Source organism: Hemicordylus capensis, chromosome 1 (assembly GCF_027244095.1).
Source record: "Hemicordylus capensis ecotype Gifberg chromosome 1, rHemCap1.1.pri, whole genome shotgun sequence".
NCBI classification, from domain to species: Eukaryota; Metazoa; Chordata; class Lepidosauria; order Squamata; family Cordylidae; genus Hemicordylus; species Hemicordylus capensis.
The window spans coordinates 174,654,000-174,673,704 of NC_069657.1; the positions used below are offsets into that span (position 1 = coordinate 174,654,000).

General features: G+C 40.9%; 1 protein-coding gene and 1 long non-coding RNA gene across 6 annotated transcripts in view; one reads left to right on the plus strand and one right to left on the minus strand.

Moving 5' to 3' along the window:
* LRP1B (LDL receptor related protein 1B) overlaps positions 1-19,705 on the minus strand; it is a 1,420,219-nt gene that overhangs the window by 1,391,889 nt on the left and 8,625 nt on the right. The window lies entirely within an intron of this gene.
* Positions 1-19,705, plus strand: part of LOC128327156 (uncharacterized) — a 67,206-nt gene that overhangs the window by 46,160 nt on the left and 1,341 nt on the right. Inside the window, exon 3 of the long non-coding RNA XR_008308502.1 lies at positions 16,879-16,947. This is a non-coding gene — a long non-coding RNA (uncharacterized LOC128327156). The remainder of the gene's footprint in view (positions 1-16,878; positions 16,948-19,705) is intronic.

The following is a 19,705-nucleotide window of genomic DNA, read 5'->3' on the forward strand; positions in this document are numbered from 1 at the left end:
TACAAAACTATGGTGCGGCCACACCTGGAGTACTGTGTACAATTCTGGTCACCACATCTTTAAAAGGACATTGTAGAACTGGAAAAGGTGCAGAAGAGGGCAACCAAGATAATAAGGGGCCTAGAGCACCTTCCTTATGAGGCAAGGCTACAACACCTGGGGCTTTTTATTTTAGAAAAACAAGAAGGAGAACAATGACGAAGAGAGGAGAATGGTCTTGTGGTAGCAAGCATGACTTGTCCCTTTAGCTAAGCAGGGTCTGCCCTGGTTGCATATGAATGGGAGACTAGAAGTGTGAGCACTGTAAGATATTCCCCTTAGGGGATGGGGCCGCTCTGGGAGGAGCAGAAGGTTCCAAGTTCCCTCCCTGGCTTCTCCATGATAGGACTGAGAGAGATTCCTGCCTGCAACCTTGGAGAAGCTGCTGCCAGTCTGTGAAGACAATACTGATAGACCAGTGGTCTGGCTCAGTATATGGCAGCTTCCTATGTTCCCTATGACTGCGGTGAGACATGATAGAGGTCTATAAAATCATGCATGGTGTAGAGAAAGTGAATAGAGAGAAATTTCTCTCTCACACATACACGTAACACTAGAACCAGGGGTCATCTCATGGAATAGGTTGCCAAGAAATTTAGGTCCAAGAAACGGAAGTACTTTTTCACATAACACATAATCAACTTGTGGAATTCTCTTCCACAAGGTGTGGTGTTGGCTACTAGTTTAGATGGCTTTAAGAGAGGTTTGGATCACTTCATGCAGGAGAGGTCTATCAACGGCTACTAGTTGGAATGCTATAGGCCACCTCCAGGCTCAGAGGCAGGATGCCTCTGAATACCAGTTGCCGGGGAGCAACAGCAGGAGTCAGGGCATACCCTCAACTCCTGCCTGTAGGCTTCCAGTGGCATCTAGTAGGCCACTCTGTTAAACAGGATGCTGGACTAAATGGGCCTTGGGCCTGATCCATCAGTGCTGTTCTTAAGTTGTTACAGACATTCAATAACTGGCTTTCAATACATTGGTGCTAACCATGAAACCACTACTGATTGAACCCAGGGCCGTGACCACAGCGGGAAATAATAGATATGCAGACCTAATAAGAAATTCTATACCATCCTGACCAGTGTTCCCACTAACAGGAATTCCCAGATTTTGAGGAACATAGCAACATAGGAAACAGCCATATACTGAGTCAGACCATTGGTCTATCTAGCTCAGTATTGTCTTCACAGACTGGCAGCAGCTTCTCCAAGGTTGCAGGCAGGAATCTCTCGCAGCCCTATCTTGGAGAAGCCCGGGAGGGAACTTGAAACCTTCTGCTCTTCCCAGAGCGGCTTCATCCCCTGAGGGGAATATCTTGCAGTGCTCACACATCAAGTCTCCCATTCATATGCAACCAGGGCAGACCCTGCTTAGCTATGGGGACAAGTCATGCAGGACTACAACTCTCATAATCCCCAACCAAAGGCCATTGTAGCTGGGGATGCTGGGAGTTGTAATGAACAACATCTGGGAATCCCTGTTAAAGGGAACACTGATCTTGACTAAATTATTCCACAGTTGTCACATTGAAATCAACAGCACAATTTAACTTCTCCTATTACTTTCAATAGGACTTCTATTGAGCAATTTAGTCAGGATGTCAGCCATGGTCCAGTATTTTGGCATTTGATTACATTATCTTCCCCCACAAATCAAATCAACTAGATGGGCTATGTGCTAAAGGACAAAGAAGAACATAGATGACTACCAGCAACCTGATTATTGAATGTTAGAAGACCTCTTTCCCAATCTCAAGTATGACAATTGTGTTCTGAATTCTTAAACATGACAGTTAAGGGTGGAGATGGATCATGAAGTTATAAAAGTTTACTTATTGCTGTAATAATCATTTTCTATCTTTTTAAAAAGTATGTTTCTTTCCACATCTACTCCCCTTATCTTCTGAGTTCACTCAGTGCTCGTCGAATAAAACGAATTACTCAATTTTCAGGTGGCATTCAGCTAATGCATTTACAGTTTCCTGGTTGTTGCCATTTGGATTTGATAGTGGTCAAGATATTATTACTCACACTCTGGACCCTCTTAAAATCTATACAAGAGGGAGTAGAACTAAAGCTATGCTATTAACTTAGAACTGATGACAGAGGTGGTCGTCATTCATCACATGGAAGGACAGAATGACCTACTAGAGAACTAATGATTTTTCAACCCTAAGCATTATTATGGTCACCTTTTAATTTCCCTTAGTAGTTAGATATGATTATGGTAATGTCCTTAGAATTACACAAAATTCCCTGTATTTATCACTGGACAAACCTTTTTGCTTTCCTGGGTTATTGTGAGATTGTGAAGGAAATAATGTTTTTGTTTACTTGTATGCTATAATTGCAATGCCATTTTAACAGGCTTGCTTGACCTAGATTCAATGGTTTCTATTGCTTTTGCTTAAAAGTTTCCATGAGATGAAACACAATGTGCCACTCTATTTTGCATGGGTAAGACCTCACATGGATTATGGAGTCGAATTCTGGGCACTGTATTTTAAAAACAGTGATAAACTGGAACAAATCCAAAGGAAGGCAACAAAAGCCCTATACGCATGTTATCGAAAAAGGATGTTCTTGTTTACAAAACGGTTTCTCAACCACCGGTACGCGGACCGGTGCCGGTCTGCGACAGGTTGAGTACCGGTCCATGCCTTGGGGAGTTAACACCCCACTCCCCACTGCAAACCTCCATGTTGTAATGAAAAATATTCTTAAATAGCAGCCACCGTGCGGCCAAGGGAATGGCTGTGGGGATGTGTGAACCAGTAGTCCTTCCACACACACCCCCGGCGGCAGCGGATACTAGAGCGATGCCGTGGCCTGCTGTCTGGCCCGGCATCGCTTTCCAAATGTGAGGTGCGCCTGCGCAGTTAATAGACTTAAACGAGCAGGCGTGCCTTGCAGTTGGGAAGCGATGCCAGGCCAGACGGCAGGCCACAACGTCGCTCTGGTATCCGCCGCTGCTGCCAGGTGTGTGTGTGGAAGGACTACTGGCTCAGCCATTCACTTAGCCGCGCAGCGGCTGCTATTTAAGAATATTTTTCATTACAACATGGAGGTTCGCAGCGGGGAGCGGGTGTTAACTGCACTCAACTCGTGTCAAAGGACTGCATTTTGCTCCACTATGAAGGCGGCAGGCTCCAAGAAGAATCACTGCAAGTTCCCTTTTGATACAAGTACTTCTCCCCTGTTTTTGTCTCATTGATATAATATGAATCAAGATATTTGTGGGTGACTAACTGTTCCATTGGTTTTGCTTGACTTAAACCTGACTTATCTTATCTGTATGTGGCCAAAGCCTCCTCTGTGAGTAAGATATACACCTCCCATTATTTGATATCTCAGTGGAAATCTTCAAGTTTTTATTTCCACAAGTTGCTACAAATGCAGGCTTAAATGAATGTTGCCCTCACTATCCTGATCAGATAGACTGCCATTTCCACAAACCCTAAGCACCATCAGTCATGATCTGTCCTGGAGTTTTTACTTATAGGATTCTCAAACCTAGCACTGGGGCGAAAAGACACTTCAGTTGGTTGCATGGTGATAAAGAACAGAGAGGAATTCAGATCTTGTATCCAACATCATGTTCACATAGCAAACTTGGGTAGCAAAGGCTTTTGTGCCACTTAAACTTCACTCAGGACCATCTTTAGTGGTTTTACAGCCCTCTCTGTGGGCTGATTTTCATTCCCAGTGATCCTAGAAATCATGTTAGTAAGTACATAAAGGACTGGGTCTCACAATCAGTGAGACCCGGTTTGGGGCAGTGAGTGGGAAGAGTGGGCCAAGCCCGCTCTCCCTGCTCACGAGTGGGAGGGGAGCCCTGGGCGGCTGGATCGGCCGCCCACGCGATGGCTGGCTCCGTGATGGAACCGGCAGGGGGTGGGGGGAGCGGGGGCCGTGTGGCCCCCGCAAGCCCCAATATGCCCTGTGCGAGTGCGCAGGGCATACTGGGGAGACCCCCGGAGCCGGCTTTTCACCTCCTGGCAAGGGGTCTACTCGTGAGTAAGCACGGTGTGAAGGTGCCCCACGGCTACTCACAATCCTAAAAAGCAGGTTTGCTGGAGCGCTTGCTCCGCAAACCTGCGTCTTAGCAGAGGTTCTTGAGCGGGTTACCCACTCAAGAACCACCAGGCTCAGCTGCAAGCTCAGTGGTTCTTACGGTCAACAAAAATTTGGCTAGCCTCTGCCAGCCCGATTTTTGTTGATCGTGAGAATCACCCCAAAGAGTAAAGAACAAATCTGGCTTAGAAATCATGATCTGTGAAACACCAAAGCCCTGACTTCTATGAAGAATGCAGCTATTCATACAAAAAGCAATGGCTTAAAATTTTAGATCTTGTTATATTAAATTTACATGCAGATGTGTTTCATAAAAGAATGTGCACCAGCCAAGGCATATTTATGGCATCCCAATGAAATGGCTAAAAATCTCGCATAACCCAAGGATATGGCAAGTTAACAAATATAAATACTATAACTTCAGGAATTTAAGCAAACTGATTGTAACATGCCAACCTTTAATAATATAACAGGAGCATAACATCTAAAATGTTATTTGTAAATGTTGCCTTTACAAGAACTTCAAAAGTTAAATTTTGATTAAATTCATTTTAGTTAATTTCACTTTAATTTGATTTAATTAATGATTGATATTAATCAGCACCCTAAAAATTGACCTCAGCCCCCACGACCCAAGTCACGGTCAGTTTTGGCCCACCAGGTCATTTGAGTTGTGCAGGCCTGTAGTATGGTACTAATAGATAAACTTGAAACCTCTTTACTAACTGCTGGTCCGGGAAACTGTGCACGAAGAATGTAGCGGTCCTTGAAACTCAGTGCAAAGAATTTAGCGGTCCTTGACTCCGAAAAGTTTGAGAAACACTGGTTTACACTGTCCAAAGTGGGAATGGTAGTCACAAACACAAAACCCCACCCCCCAGCACACTGATCAAAAAACCCGCCCACTGTCTGGAAAGGCCCCTTGTTGCTGAGGCAAAGACTAGAACTAATGGGTTGAAATTACATGGAAGCAGATCCAGGGCAGACTAGACATTAGCAGGAGTTCCATAACTGTGAGAGTTGTCTGACAATGGAAGGGTCTGCCTTGCACAGTGGTGTGTTCTCCTTTGCTGTAGGTTCAAATAGAGGCTGGACAGTCATTTGTCGGGGATATTGTAGCAGCTTCCTGCACTGAGTGAGAGTTTGTGCTAGAAGACCTTTCTCCCAGCTCTAAAATTCTATGAATCTATGAAAGAAAAATCCCTCACAGTAGTTGGAAGAGTTATCATGAAGAATTAAACAACTGTATGACATTTCATAACCTTATGGATTCTTAGTTCATTTTACCTGTCAAGAGCTGCATCCCCTGTCAAAGTAGTTGAGGGGAAAAGTTTCTTAAACACAAAACAAGCTGCTTCTTACAACTTTCCTGTGTTACACTTGTGATGCAGTCTTGACTCTTTCATTGTTTTGTAGTTTAAGAGATGAAGTAGAATAATTCTATGCCTCACTTATGAACTGCATAGGATGAATCTTTTAAAGTAATCATAAGGAATTTTAAGAGGTGGTTTGATTAGAATTTGTAAGTACATTCTGAAGATGAAAATTCTCAGCATTACAGAATCATTAAATTTAGAAACAAAAAAATTACCCTTCACTGAAATAGTTGGATAAATCTGTATTAAAAAAAATGACCAGAATTTTACATTGCTAATATCACTGGGGGCGGTGGAGAAAGAGCTATATTTCTGAATGTTAAATGTGTGTCCATATTAAGCTTCAGGGTAATGCTGGCAAGGGACTACAAACAGCATTGGAAAAGAGTTTAATAGCAGACTTAATAGCAGATCAGGGCAGTCACACCATTTGGTATGTTTTGCCCAAGTTTAGATTTGGTCTAGGACTGCATATTTCTCATGTGTATGTTTTTGTTTGTCATCCTATGCACATTGACTCAGGATGAAGTCCTACTGAAATCAAAGTGCTGGTGGTAAAACATGTATGACATCACACCATTTGGTATGCATGGCTTTGCAAGGTTGCAGGCTACAGCCTTTGCAGAGATCTCTAGGTTCTCGTGGCAGGGGGGCATTTGAAGTTCTCTGCAAAGGCTTAAAAGGGATTCACCAATGAACACTGCAGCCTTCTATAAAATCATATTGGGTTTGGTACAGATATACATGTGCTTGAAACAAATTACGTGTAGTTTGCCATTTATAGATCAAGGTTAAATGGGTTGCTACAACAGAAGACCCCTCTCCACGACACCATTTAGCTAATGGAACCAGAAGTTCAGTCCAGATTTGTTATGTACTGTTTACCATCATTCTGACCCTTTAATGAATTTTATGAAAAACTAATTCATTTTTAATAAGAGATACAGATGGTGCTTTTTGAAGATGGGAAGATTTGCAATAGGAAATGGACACCGAAGAGATTTCAGAGAAACATTTTGTCAAGATGTGCCAGAAGGCATGACCTTATGGATTATATGAGCCCTGATAGATTTTTAAAGAGTAAGTATTTTTAAGTGGTACTTGGATGAAAATATATGCACACATCTTGTTAGTGGCTAATGAGATTCGTGAGTATACATCCCACTTGTTGCTTTCTAAATGCATCTCCTTGAATGCTTTAGCTGTTTATCAAGGTCTGTGACTGACAGTATGGATTATGAGTTTTCCTCATACATTTTGCTAGACCAGCTGAAATCAGCCATGGGTAAAATATAAAGGCCAAGAGCATGAGATGAGGCAGCATTTTCCTCTTCCCTCTCCTCCCTGCTGAAAAGAGCATGGGATGGAAAACAGAACAGATTCTAAAGTGTCTCCAGCTTCACATTCAGAATGCTTGTGAATGAGAGTCCCCTACCAGGGTAAGCCCTCCCAGGCAGTGACATGAAAGTTCTGCATCGGGTGGTAGATTTGTGGGTGGCAAATTTTGGAAGGCTCCCTCTCACTCACCTGTTAACTTGCTACTGTTTGCTTCCGCCAGTAACACCACAGAAGAGACGCTCTAGCCCAGCTCTATGGGCAGCACTCTCCTCTCCCTTTCCCCCCTTCTAATGCTCCAGCCCTGCTCTGTGGGCAGCACTCTATTTCTTTCTTTTATTCTTTTTGTGAAATGAAAAGATATTCATGGCTCAATGTGGTCTCCTGTGTTCATTTCCACTTCCTCTTCTTCTCATTTCCTGGCACCTCCTCCTTCTTCTGTGAAATGAAAGATGTACAGGAATCAGTGTAGACCATATAAGCTGGCAAGATAAACCCCATTCAGATACACAACTGTCAGTGTGCACAATAACAATAATTACACGCCCCTGTGTTGATGTGCTATGTACCCCCTGCTGACCATGACTATGGCACTGGAATAAGGCTAATGTTGTAATTGAGGAGGGCAGGTTAAATACCTCATCAGCTTGAAAGGTAGAGCTTGCCAGGGGGGCTTGTAATCATGTACACTGCACACAAGTACAATGCCTGAATAGGACTATAATGAATCCCTCCATAGATGCAGGAAATTGCAGAAGTAATGAAATCAAATGGTGGGTGGGTGGGTAGTTTTAGCTCTAAGACCTCCCACATATTAGTCATGCAAGAGCAAATCCTTAACTAGGTGTAAAAGTAACTGAGTAATGTGTTATATCAGTTTTCATGGCGACTCTCCTCTAGAGATGCAAGGCTACAACATTTTGGGAGCCTTCTCAGCATGTGCTGGGAGGGACATATTTATGATGTGGCAATGAGAGAGGCATACAGGGCGTTGCTATGTGCTAGTTTATTGCCATCAGGCCCTTCTCGCAAGGCTTAGGACAAGCATTTATATGCTGTTGTGGGTTTTAATTCATTAAAGTTGTGGCCATGCATTCTGCATATCTCCAAAAATCTTGTGTGAGTCTATTGTCTCTCATCACAATGCACAGGCAGTTCTCTTTAAGTCCCAGTTCTTTCAAATGCTGTTCACTTTTAAAAGGTGTACATTCAGTACACTTGACTCTAAGAATATGCTGTGCACATGGTATATATTATTTTTCATTCTGACCAGAACAGCCTCTCCCTGCTGCTTCAGGAATACCTTTAAGAAATACAATATTGGGAAATATAGTCCATGTCATCCTCACAAATAATATTGATAGTGGAAAATAATCTCTCTGCAGTTTTATTCCACACAACCGTTTTGCCATTCTGCTGCATGTACAATACATATATCTTCTATTTTGACATAAATTGGTGTGCAAAATTCCAAAACTGCTCAACTGCTACAAATTGTATCATACCTTCTGAGACCTTATCTGTATAATGATATTTCCTTGAAGTTCTTTAGGGCATAATTCAATAACAACTTGACCTTGTATGGTCCCATGGAAAACTCATTAACTTCGATGGGGCTAGACCAGTGAATGAGTGTCAGTCAGTGACACAAGTATCAAAATTGTTAAAGTTCCTCCATAATAGATAGTAATAAAATTTGTTACTTACATAGTTCAAGAAACTATGCTAGAAAATTCTAGGGAAAGAAACATTTTCCTGTTGAAATGTGAGAAATGATGTATTCAGTTGCTGAACAGCAGCCATAATCAGTTTTCAATTTTTTTTACTCTCTGTGCAGAATGAGTTTTGTTCTGGGTGGCCATATCAAGGCAGTGTGTGCACATATGCATTCAGAGTGGGGCCTTCCTGATTAAACCTGAGTGGGGTCTAAAATTAACTACGTGCACATTAAAAAGCGTGTGAGTGCATGCACAGGGAATACTAGCCATAATCCAGCACAGAGCAATAAGTCACACATAGGATCTAATGCTGACCTACAGATGGTCAAGTCCACATACTCAAAGCAACTTCAGACTGGTCAGCGCAGGATCTGCGGAATATTCGTACAAATGTACAATGCACACAGGTACAGATCTAAACACAGAACAGGTTCACAAAGTCCTATAATTTAATGCATGGTGTCAGCGCTGCTCAGCTTTAGCCCTCCTACAGATGCTGGCCTACAATTCCCATAATCCCTGGCTATTGGCCACTGTGGCTGGGGATTGTGGGAATTGTAGTTCAAAAACAGCTGGGGGGCCTAAGTTAAGCAGGCCTGGTATAGGTTGATTCTAAAACTACTGACAGTCAGGTAAGTGTTCAGGATTGGTTGCAGTACCACCAAGATGATGGCATTTCATTGCATACTGTACAAGTATTATAAACCTTTGAACAACAGAATGGAGAAGTGCCTAGATGCCAGAAACTTCCTTTATGCCTTCCTGTAAAGCTGTTATACAGCACAGAAATGAGTCAACACAGGTAACTGTTTGGAGAAAATGGCAACAAAAAAGTTATTGAACCTTGATTGCCCAGAATGAAGCAACAACACAGCAATCTAATAGGCCAAAGGTAGAGGTAGTGGGGAAGGAAATGTAATCCTTCAATTTGCCACAAATACACATTTTTTAATATTTAACCATGCTTCCCACACATTCAACATTACCCTACAACCACAACATTTTGGAACTCATAATTAAAATACAAAATGCATTAGAAAACGTGCAGTCCAATTTTATTTGTATTTGCTTAGAAACTAATCCCACTGATTTGAATGGTGCTTATCCCTACCTTAAATTGCTGGAGATCACATGAAATTAATCAGTAACCCTACTTTTCAAAGAAAGAAAATGCAATTGCTGACATGCTGATTATTGAAGCGATGACACAACAGGAATCTCCTCCTTCTGCGGGGAAGCCATTTTTATTGATCTTTCCTTCCTCCAGAAATACTCTGTGCCTTCCAAAAAACATATTTTTGGAAAGCACAAAGAACTTCTGGAGACAAGAAAGATCATCTGAAATTGCCCCCCTGCCCCACCATGCCTACATACTGCGTAAAGTATCCACTGCATCATTGCTTCCTTAGTCACAATTTCAGCCAATAACAATAGCTTAGTATTACTCATAGCTCTATTATCATCTCAGATGTGTTATTCTCAGATGTGTTAAATTCATTTAAAAAAAAGAAAGAGGTACAGTCATCCCTCACCAACCACGGTTTTACCAATGGCAGTTTTGAGTATCCGCGACTGGTAAATTGAGCACCCTGCGTACCTGCGGTTAGAGTGATTTTTTAATGATTTGGGATTTCCCCCCACAACTGTGCGGGATTCAGAGGTTCAATCCTCTCATTCCTCTTGGTGACCCCTACGGATCCTTGCCAACTCCTTGTGATTTAATGTGCCTTTGAGTGATTTTGGAGGTCTCAAAAGTACCTTTGATTGATTTGGAGCGGGGGGGGGGGTCAAAAAATTCCCAGAGGTTCAATCTGCTCATTCCTCTTGCTGATTCTTGGTGGTTTTAAGGGATTCTGTGTTATTTTAAGCTCTTTCTCTTTTGATTTAAAAAAAAAATTTCAGTCTTTTCACGAGCACGGTTCCTCTAATCTCCAGTTTTTCATTGACTTTAATGCCTTGCCAACTGTGAATTTGCCAATCGTGGGGCTTTCCCAGAATGGAACCCTCGCAGCTGGCAAGATATGACGGTATTTGCTACTGCTATATATCCAGAGGCTAGATGCAGACTATGGCTGACTATGGCTGATACAGTACAGAAGCCCTATGAAAATGGCAGGGCTTTCAGATTTGCTGCTGCACAGAAAGCAGCAGCAAGACTGAAGAGAAGGAGCAGTAGCACAAGAAATCTTGCCGCACTTTCCCCCATTTCCAGAAATGGGAATAAATACCATAATGTAGGGCTTGATAGATCCTAGGCACTAGGGAGCCATGGGTCATATAAATTTAACTGTGGCACCTAGACTAGGATATTCAGAGGCAAAGTTATTTAATAAAACCTTTATTTGTCCCAGGCAGCCCAATTTCTGTTCTAAGTATGATACTTGTAAAGGGGATAAAGAGAGGCCCATATACCTTCCCCACTATAATGTACATGATTGAGTCTGGTAATTGTGTGAAGTTTCCACTGTCTGGCTACAAATTTTGGGAGATGGCTCATAGAGCCAAAGAAAATTTGTCAAGGCCTATTGTAATGCTTCTAGTACTCTTGCTCAGCCTCTCCAGCCTCGTCACTGTTTCCATTTCTGAAGCAGTGGCTCCACAAGTAATTGTGTGCCCCTAAAAACTGTGTATCATATCAGTCAATAGTTTCTGAGAGAGTTGATGAAGGTACCCTGTTTCCCCGAAAGTAAGACCTAGCAGTAATTTCTGATGTACCGCTAATTGCCCTAGTGCATTTTCTGGGGCTAAAATTAATATAAGACACTGTCTTATTTTCGGGGAAACACGGTAAGACTAAGGCACTATTCCCAGCGGTATACACAGCTTTCATTTTCTCACAGTCAGCTCTGGGAAAAGTTATTTTGCAAGTTTCTGAAGCACTCTAAATGTATGAACAGGGCCAAAATCTATGACAGGGCAGTAGTGGGACAGCAGTGCTCTTCAGGCAACCAACCTGAACTCACAGTTTAAACCTATTTCCATCTAGATAGATACTAGAATGCTCAGGTAATAAAAATGGGTTGGATCAAAAAACAAAAACCCATAAGCAGAGGGAAAACATCATTAAAATGGGTTGGGTTGTTGTTTGTTTTTTTAAAATCATCCATAAGCAGAAGGAAAACCGTCCTGTTCAGCAAAAGCACAAGAGTTCATGCAGTATCATGAGATCTATAGCAGTTTCCCACGCTTCTGCTTGTGCAATGGGTTGTGCAAGTTCTTGTGCAAACTGTTTCAGAAGAACATCATTGGATTTAATTGTGTAGCCCTCTAGTACACAGAATAAAAGGCTTCCATGAAAAAAGACAAATTCTGCATGTGAAAGGACACCTGTATATAACTCAATTTGATCTTTTCTAAGTGTTTGCCTAGAAACATTTATTTGGGACAATTAGAGTTATTATACTCTTTAAAGTATTCTACACATGATGGGTTTGGGATGTGCTTTAAATTGTGTGTTATCTTTGTTCCATTTCCTGTTTTATCCATGTATTGTACTTTGTTTCACATCCTGTTTGTGTATGAGTGCACGTGTGTGCGTGTGCACGCACACACACACACACACACACACACACTTTTTCAAGTCAACAGAACATTTTATCTCCTCAAAAAGTGCCACCTTTGAGAGGTATTTCATTTGCTAAGGATTATAGCCCCATATTTTATCTTCTCCAATATACAGCACAAGGCTATTCAAAGGAACAAAACTAGAGTTCCTCAGACCCTTAAGTTGTCTTTGTTCATTTCAAGAAGAAAGACTGAAGTTCTGAATTGCCATTACATAAAAACTCAGTGGTGGTGAAATCCTTGTGGAATTATACATATTCTTATTTCTAAAAGTTAAGATTTCAATAGCACCTGTCCTGCTCAACTTGAAGGACAAAGATGTTCAAGACATGCCATGTAGAAAAAGTTAGGAAGATATGTCTTATTGATAATAAGAATAAGACAAGAGAAAGTCCTTGCTGCTTTGATTTTAGCAGAAGGGGGAAAAGTATGTATGTTCTGATTCCTGAAGTGAAGCTATATCTCAACAGTGTGCGGTTCTGTCAGAACATCAAGTCATTCAAGATGAAGCACTAAGTGAAAAGTTATTTAGGGATATCCTGCTGACAATAAGAATACGTTACGGGACAATGCATGCTGTAGCGCTAACTTTTCAAAAAATATATATTAAGATACTTTCCTTCTTTTTTTAATCAAAGAGATTGGCTAGTTTTATCTAAATAAACCCAGCAGAAAAGCTGGCCAAGTCTTTTTCTCCCCTCAAAAGCGACACATCTGCCTATTAAATGCATTCGTTTGCGACTTAGATATCACCAGGCTTCCTGATGCATGAAGAATATTTCCTTTTATGAAAGGCAAGCAAGGATAAGCTTAACATTTTATAATTATTACTGTAAAATGATACAAGTGACTATATGCACACCACTCAAAAGTAGAGCTTGTCATCTAAATGGAGTACAAAATTCAGTGAACATTGAGTTTGGTAAATTTTGATCATTTATTTATTTACATTACAAAACCTTGAGTTCTGAACCAGGAAATGGAAAAACAATGCCTTGGGGAACAGAGGGCTCAGTTTCAAACTAAGCACATTATTTTGCCGGATTAGGCCAAATTACAAACCCTCCGCCTCTGTAACATGGACTGAAGGAGGACTTTACGTGATTATTTCTTTCTCGTCATAAGGGTTTTTTAAAAAAAGTAATGCTGCAGTATTCATCATCAATCATCAATCATCATCATCATCATCATCATCTGTATTTTCATTCATTTTGTAACTCTAGTGTGTCCAACGTGTCCTAACCTTCAGTTTTGATCAATATGTAAACCATGCTGTAGATAGACCTGGAAGTTGTTAAAAGGTTCAGCAACAGGATGATATCAGTCAAAGGTATTTTTAAGGCTTGCCCAACTTGTTTAGGGATATGAGTGAAATACATGTTAAATGTTCATGTCCTGGGGATCATCTATATCTTAGCTTCACAAAACGTATTCTAATATGATTATGCTATTTATGTGCAATCTTGATTAATTCTACAAATATATCCTTGAAGCATTGCTGTGAATTTTGCAATAAACCTTCCAATAAACCTGAAATGTCTCATAAATCCATAGAGTTCCTCCCCACATTATTACTTTAAGAGATGAACCCATTCTCTGAGAAGGCACAACAAGCTTTCCAAACTTTGGATAATAATACCATTTAATCTGAAACAAGTGAATTCTTTACCTAAGACGTAAACCTGCACAGTACATGGCTCTGTGCAAAGCAGTCCTATCAACTGAGCATTCCTACAATCCAAACCATTACTGGAGAATGTAACTAATGAAATGACATATCTTTAGGCATAACAAAAACGACTACTATAATCTACCTAAAAGAAAGAGAAATAAACAACAAACTGATGATGAAGAATAAAAATATTATATACATCATATTTTTAAAGCTAAAGCAACTGAGGAAGAGTCTGGTTAAAACACGTCCAGGATCTGTTCTTATGAGCCACATGAAAGGGTTAACTAGGATCGTCAAGCCAGGCAGGCTTTTGTGGAGTGTGACTTACTAGCAAATGTCGTTCTGCAGCCATGGTTAACTAGGATTAAACTACGAGACAAGGGAACCATCTCAGGTTTACTGGAAGGGTGGAAGATTCACAGCAATGCTTTAAGGAGATATTCGTGGATATAGTCAAGATGGATATAAACAGTGTATATTAAAATAGGTTTTGTGACTATTCCCTTTTCGTGATGATTGGCAGCTACGATCACACAAGTCATGAGAACAGGCCCTCAGAGTGTTACTTGATGGCACATTCCATTCTATGCACATTGCCATTTACCCAAAATGAATTTATGATACTCTTCTCAATGCATTTTTAATTGTCCTTTGCTATGGTCAAACATTGTTTGTTAAAAATAATAATTTCCATAATGGCCTACTAATCATTTTTCTGTCATAGTGGCTAAAAAAAAAGCTAAGCAATTGTAGAAATTGCTGTATTTGCAGTCCTGGACAGGTCCATATGTAACCACAGATAGCTGCAAATGCATAACATATAATTTCCAAGTGAACTATAGTGTCCTTTCACTATTCACATTTTAACACACATACAATCTGTGTACAGTGTATTCACATACTAACTCATATGCACAGTTTCCCACACATTCTGTTCAACAAACTTCAGGAATTTGTTTCCTACCTGTACCCTACATTTCCTACTTGTACCCTACATTTGAACCTGTGCTAATGAATGTGTGTACCATCATTCTCAAAAACATGTAGACATATAGAGACTCTTGTCCGTACACACAAGGTAATGTCTGAATAGAGCTACTGTTATCTCCATATCATTTTCTCGTAACCAGCCTCCCCAGAAAATGGCTTACTATATAATTCCATGTGGTGGGTAAGTCCCACCGCATATAATGGAGCTCAAGCTTGATAGGTGTAATTAGCCTTTACAAGGGTTATAAGATGGTCTTTAGAGATCTGGAATCCCTGCCAGTTGTCACAGACCTTAAGAAAGAACAGTACTAGTGAGACTCTCTATTAATTTTTTATGTACAGGCACACATATATGGACATGATATGCTTGATGGACATTTAGAGATCGGAATGTGGGGTTGAGGGTAGAGAAGGAATTACTGTATATGGATGGTATTTATTTGAAATGTAATATGAAGTTTCACTGAAAACATATTTGGACAATTAGTCCTCTTTCTAGATAAGGTAATACAGTATGCATGAGGTGACTTTTTAAAGCATCTAAACAAGGAATTATCTTCAAAATAAGCTGCCATTAACTCCCTACAATATTGTTCATGCAGAATGACAGTCTAAGAAGTGCTAAAGAGTTTTCCTGCACACAATTATATTGAAAAACCCAATTATATGTTTAAATAATGACCTTGTGTCTCTAGGCCTAACCCATTCTTTGTGCGTTTTTATATGCGGTGTTAGTCATATAACAGTTTCTTCAGTCAAAAACACCATCTGTTAAAAAGCATCCAAGAAAAATTGTGTGCTATTGTATTCTAGATACTGGTATTTGACAGAAAGGTCACCTTTTATTCTTTATTAAAAGAAATAAATTGGTTTCCTCATTGTGAAATTCACTATATTTTGAAAAGCAAAATCAACTAAATAGATTTAAAACTGTGTGTGTCTGTATGGTTGCCAGATTCCAATATTAAGAGAGTGCCTATGCTTTTAAGAGTTACACAGAAAGGAAAACACTTCAAGGTACAGCTTCTACCTTCACTGAACAGTGTGAATGAATAAGCTACACCCAAAAAAGCTATATTTTGTTTCCTACACAGCTCTTAAAGGTACAGGCTGTCATAGAGGATATTGATTTCCTTTGGCACATTAGTAAACAGGGTCCGACATCTTAATTAACTTAGTGCTGGAGCAACATGTGTTGACTGCAGACAGGAAAGGCTAACTCAGCACCGGTATTTGCATGAGGCAAGGGTAGATTTTGATTACCTTCCATTTCCCAGTTATGCAGTCCTCAAGAATATTTTTGGGGTGACTCAAGAGGGCTTCTGAAGGAATCATCAAAATTTGCAACCCTCCCTGCAAGTACTGGTGCTGTATTAGTCTGAAACTCATCCGTAGCACTGGCACACCTCATATTGTATCATCACTTCCTTGGGCCGAATGTCAGCCAGTGGCCTTAAGAGAATATTGTGTGTGGGTATAAGAATGTATAGGCTGGGACTTAAATAGAACAAATGTTTCTTAAGGAGATAGTTTACTATGTTCTTCCTGCTAGTTTACTTGAATTGAAAAGTTCCCTAAGAAAAAGTACAAGAAGAATGAGCTTCTCCCTCATTCTGGCTTTGTGGGTGTGGAAAGACAAGGTCAAGGAAGCTAAGAAAAGTCCGGTGGGAGGAATAAGTGATTGCTTGGGATGAAGCAAACTTCTCCCTGTTCTTTATTATATGTCCTGATTGGTTTAGAAGGCAGCCAATAAAAGCTTTCTATCTTTCTTCTCTCCACAGCATATATCTGAGGATGCTGCACTCGACAGTTTTCAGCATGGCAGTCAGTGATGTAGTGGTAGAAATCCTTGCATTTCCTAGAATTCAGGGACAATACAACGTGCACTGAGTCTGCATGTTTCCATTTTCTTCTTAGGAGAGTCAGTGTAGTACTGTGGCAGAGGGGGAGAATTGTTAACCCCAAAGTCCATGGTTCAAATTTCACATATAAGATAAGTTTTACAAAGTGTGTAGATACTTTAATATCTATTTCAGAACAAAATAGAAAAATAGCTTTAAGAGTGTCATTGAGCTCATAGTTCCTCTTTAAAATATATGTTTCAGAATACCTTATCCCGTCCTACCTGTTCCTACCAGATTCCTCCCTAGTCATGACTTACCAAGGAAGAAGAGGTAAGGAGGAAGAGAAAACCAAGTCAATCACACTTCCCGCTTTCCACGATGGCAATCCCAGATAGCTTACCATCTTCCATTTAAACAAATTCATGGGGGCTCTTAGTCATGATGGCTATATAATGTTCAGAGGCAGTATGAGCAATAGTGGGAGGGACCTGTTGGCTTCCTGAATTCCACATGCAGTGTTCAACACATGTACAATCTATGTACACTGTACACATTTACGGTACACATCTTATTTACACACCATGCCTATTGCACATACATTCAGTACATTTCCTATGTGCACCTGTATTTGAGAGGGACTGTAGACAGGTTCATTTTTAAAATGAACACATGTACACAAAGCAGTCACACAGAAACATGTACATCTGTACAGACACCTGAACATACTTACAACATAAACCCTATTCAGACATTATGCTGAACATGCACTCAGGTCCGTGTCAGTTTCCCCTCTAACAGGGTTTCTCAGGTGTTGACTACAACTCCTAGAACCCCCAAGCAAAAGCAGGGGATTCTGGAAGTTGTAGTTAACAACATCTGGGAATCCCTGTTAGAGGGAACACTGGTCCCTGTATACATATACATGTTTTTTAATGGATGACTGTACATGCATTCATTTAAAAAGATACAGGATGTAGGCCCCCTCAAACACAGTGTACTACTGTACATGCATTGACCATAATATCTGAATAACTGTAGCCATATTTGGACAATATAACTCTCCCTCCCCCACCCACTGTAATAATGTACACATCAAATGTGGGACAGAAAGTCCCACCCTGGTGAATGTCACTCATTCCCCTCGCTGCAGTGCTCATGGTTATAGCAGCATTCATCTGAAAAGGCAAATGCAGTAATTGTGAAGCGAGAGACTTGCATGATCGGGAGGCTAGCTGGGGCTTCCCAGTCTTCCAATCATGGAAATGCCTGCCATCACAGTTGCGTATTTGCCTCTTCAGACAAACTCTGCTGTAGCTGTGAACACCAGCAGCACAAAGAGCAGGGTGACAGTCCAGGGCGAGTCTTTCAGCCTGCCTTCAGGATATACAGTGGTTTTGTGTTTTGTTTTGTTTTTAAATAGCATCTACATAGGATTTGTAAGTCTTTTCAGATCTCTATGTGCATACACTATACACAGACTGTATGTGTGACAAACATAACATCTGCATCAGGTTATAATGTCTGAATAGAGCAACTGTGGGAGGGAAATGCTAGACTAGATGGACGTCCGGTTTGGTCCATTTAGGTGCTTCTTATTTCTTATGTCCCCCATTAACAATGTTGACCATTAGCCCTTGTATAGCTAACAATGCTATATTCACATAAAGTGTTACAGTCTCCATAGACATTACCTACTAGATTTTTATTTCTCCCTCTAGACCATCCCTTCCATGTTTTCAAAGAACATAAATAAGAAACTTGGGGATTTTACCTTCATTAACAAGTTAAAAAGTCCCTTCAAAGCACAATTGGTTTCATGCTAGCTGTCAGGGGCACATGGTAAAAAATAATGAACATAGTGGGAGTTTTGTTTTTACAGCAGTTGGGGAAAAATTGAGGACAAAATGAACAAAATATTATGAACACAATACTGTGTCATTTCAGGTTGAGAATGCTAATTAAGGCTCCTGAATATGTTCTGAACATTAGATCAGTCCCAGTAATTATAGGAGAAACATTCACATGCGTTAATATTCAGCTTATGTAGATTTATAACATTTGGCAGAACTGGTCCTTTAGAGTGCAGTCATAATTGTAAGAGAATCTAAGTGTTGGTGAGAATTATTTTTATATCTTTTTGTCCTTTTTGTTTCAAGGACCATGAGTTTAATATACTTTAAAAAAATCATTCCTTTTAACCCACCAAATGAGGCTACAAAATCCAAGGGCACATTGATGTTGTCATCATGTTAAAATATTATATATGCTTTTCTGTTTAACATTTTTCAGCATTTGCAGGTTGTGTTCTTCAATTCTCAGTTGGTAACGTCCTGCATGGATCCTTAAGCTTTAGGGTCACTTCAGCTACATATTTTCTGAGGTGGTGGGAGCAGATCCTAATGGTGACTGTTGGGATTCTTGAGATAGGCAATCAGTTACAGAATCTCTATATATCACACTTCAGTAATGCTGTATGATCAGCATTCTTCAGTCATGTCAGGTAGGGTCAAGAAGAAACTCAGTTATGTCCCATCCTGCAGTCTTGTGCTGGGGGGTGGGTCTTTGTCCCACCCTCTCAGCAACAGCCGCAAGGAGTTCCCTGATTAGGCAGGGCTGGATGAGAGGTGGGGCTAGCATGCCGGTGAGGCTGTCCCTCCCCTCCCCTCTTCCATTCATTTAAGTCTGGCTTTGGGAAGAGAGCTATTTCCAGGGGCTCCTTCCCAACCACATGGCCTCTTGGGCTGAAGAGAAGACAGGCAAGGGAGCAGGTTGCAGAGGCCAGGCGTGGCCGGGATCCCAGTGGCTCTTGCCATGATGGTTTGGCTCGAAGTGGCAGTCCCAAGGAGCGTAAAGGAACAGGGGGATGGGGAGCAAGGCCAGGGTGGACGAGAGCCTAGCCGCCTTCGTCACAGCGGGCAATTTATGTAGGGCTCCTGCCCCTGGATTGAGCAGGAGCATTTTTTGTTCTGTGTGCATGGGAAATCGGACAGGCGGAGGGGCTACTCTTGTAGGTGGCTGAGGCAACTCAGTTTTCCTGCTTTCTGGGTCCCCCCCATTCCACCCCAAACATTCCCCCCCCCCGCCCCAA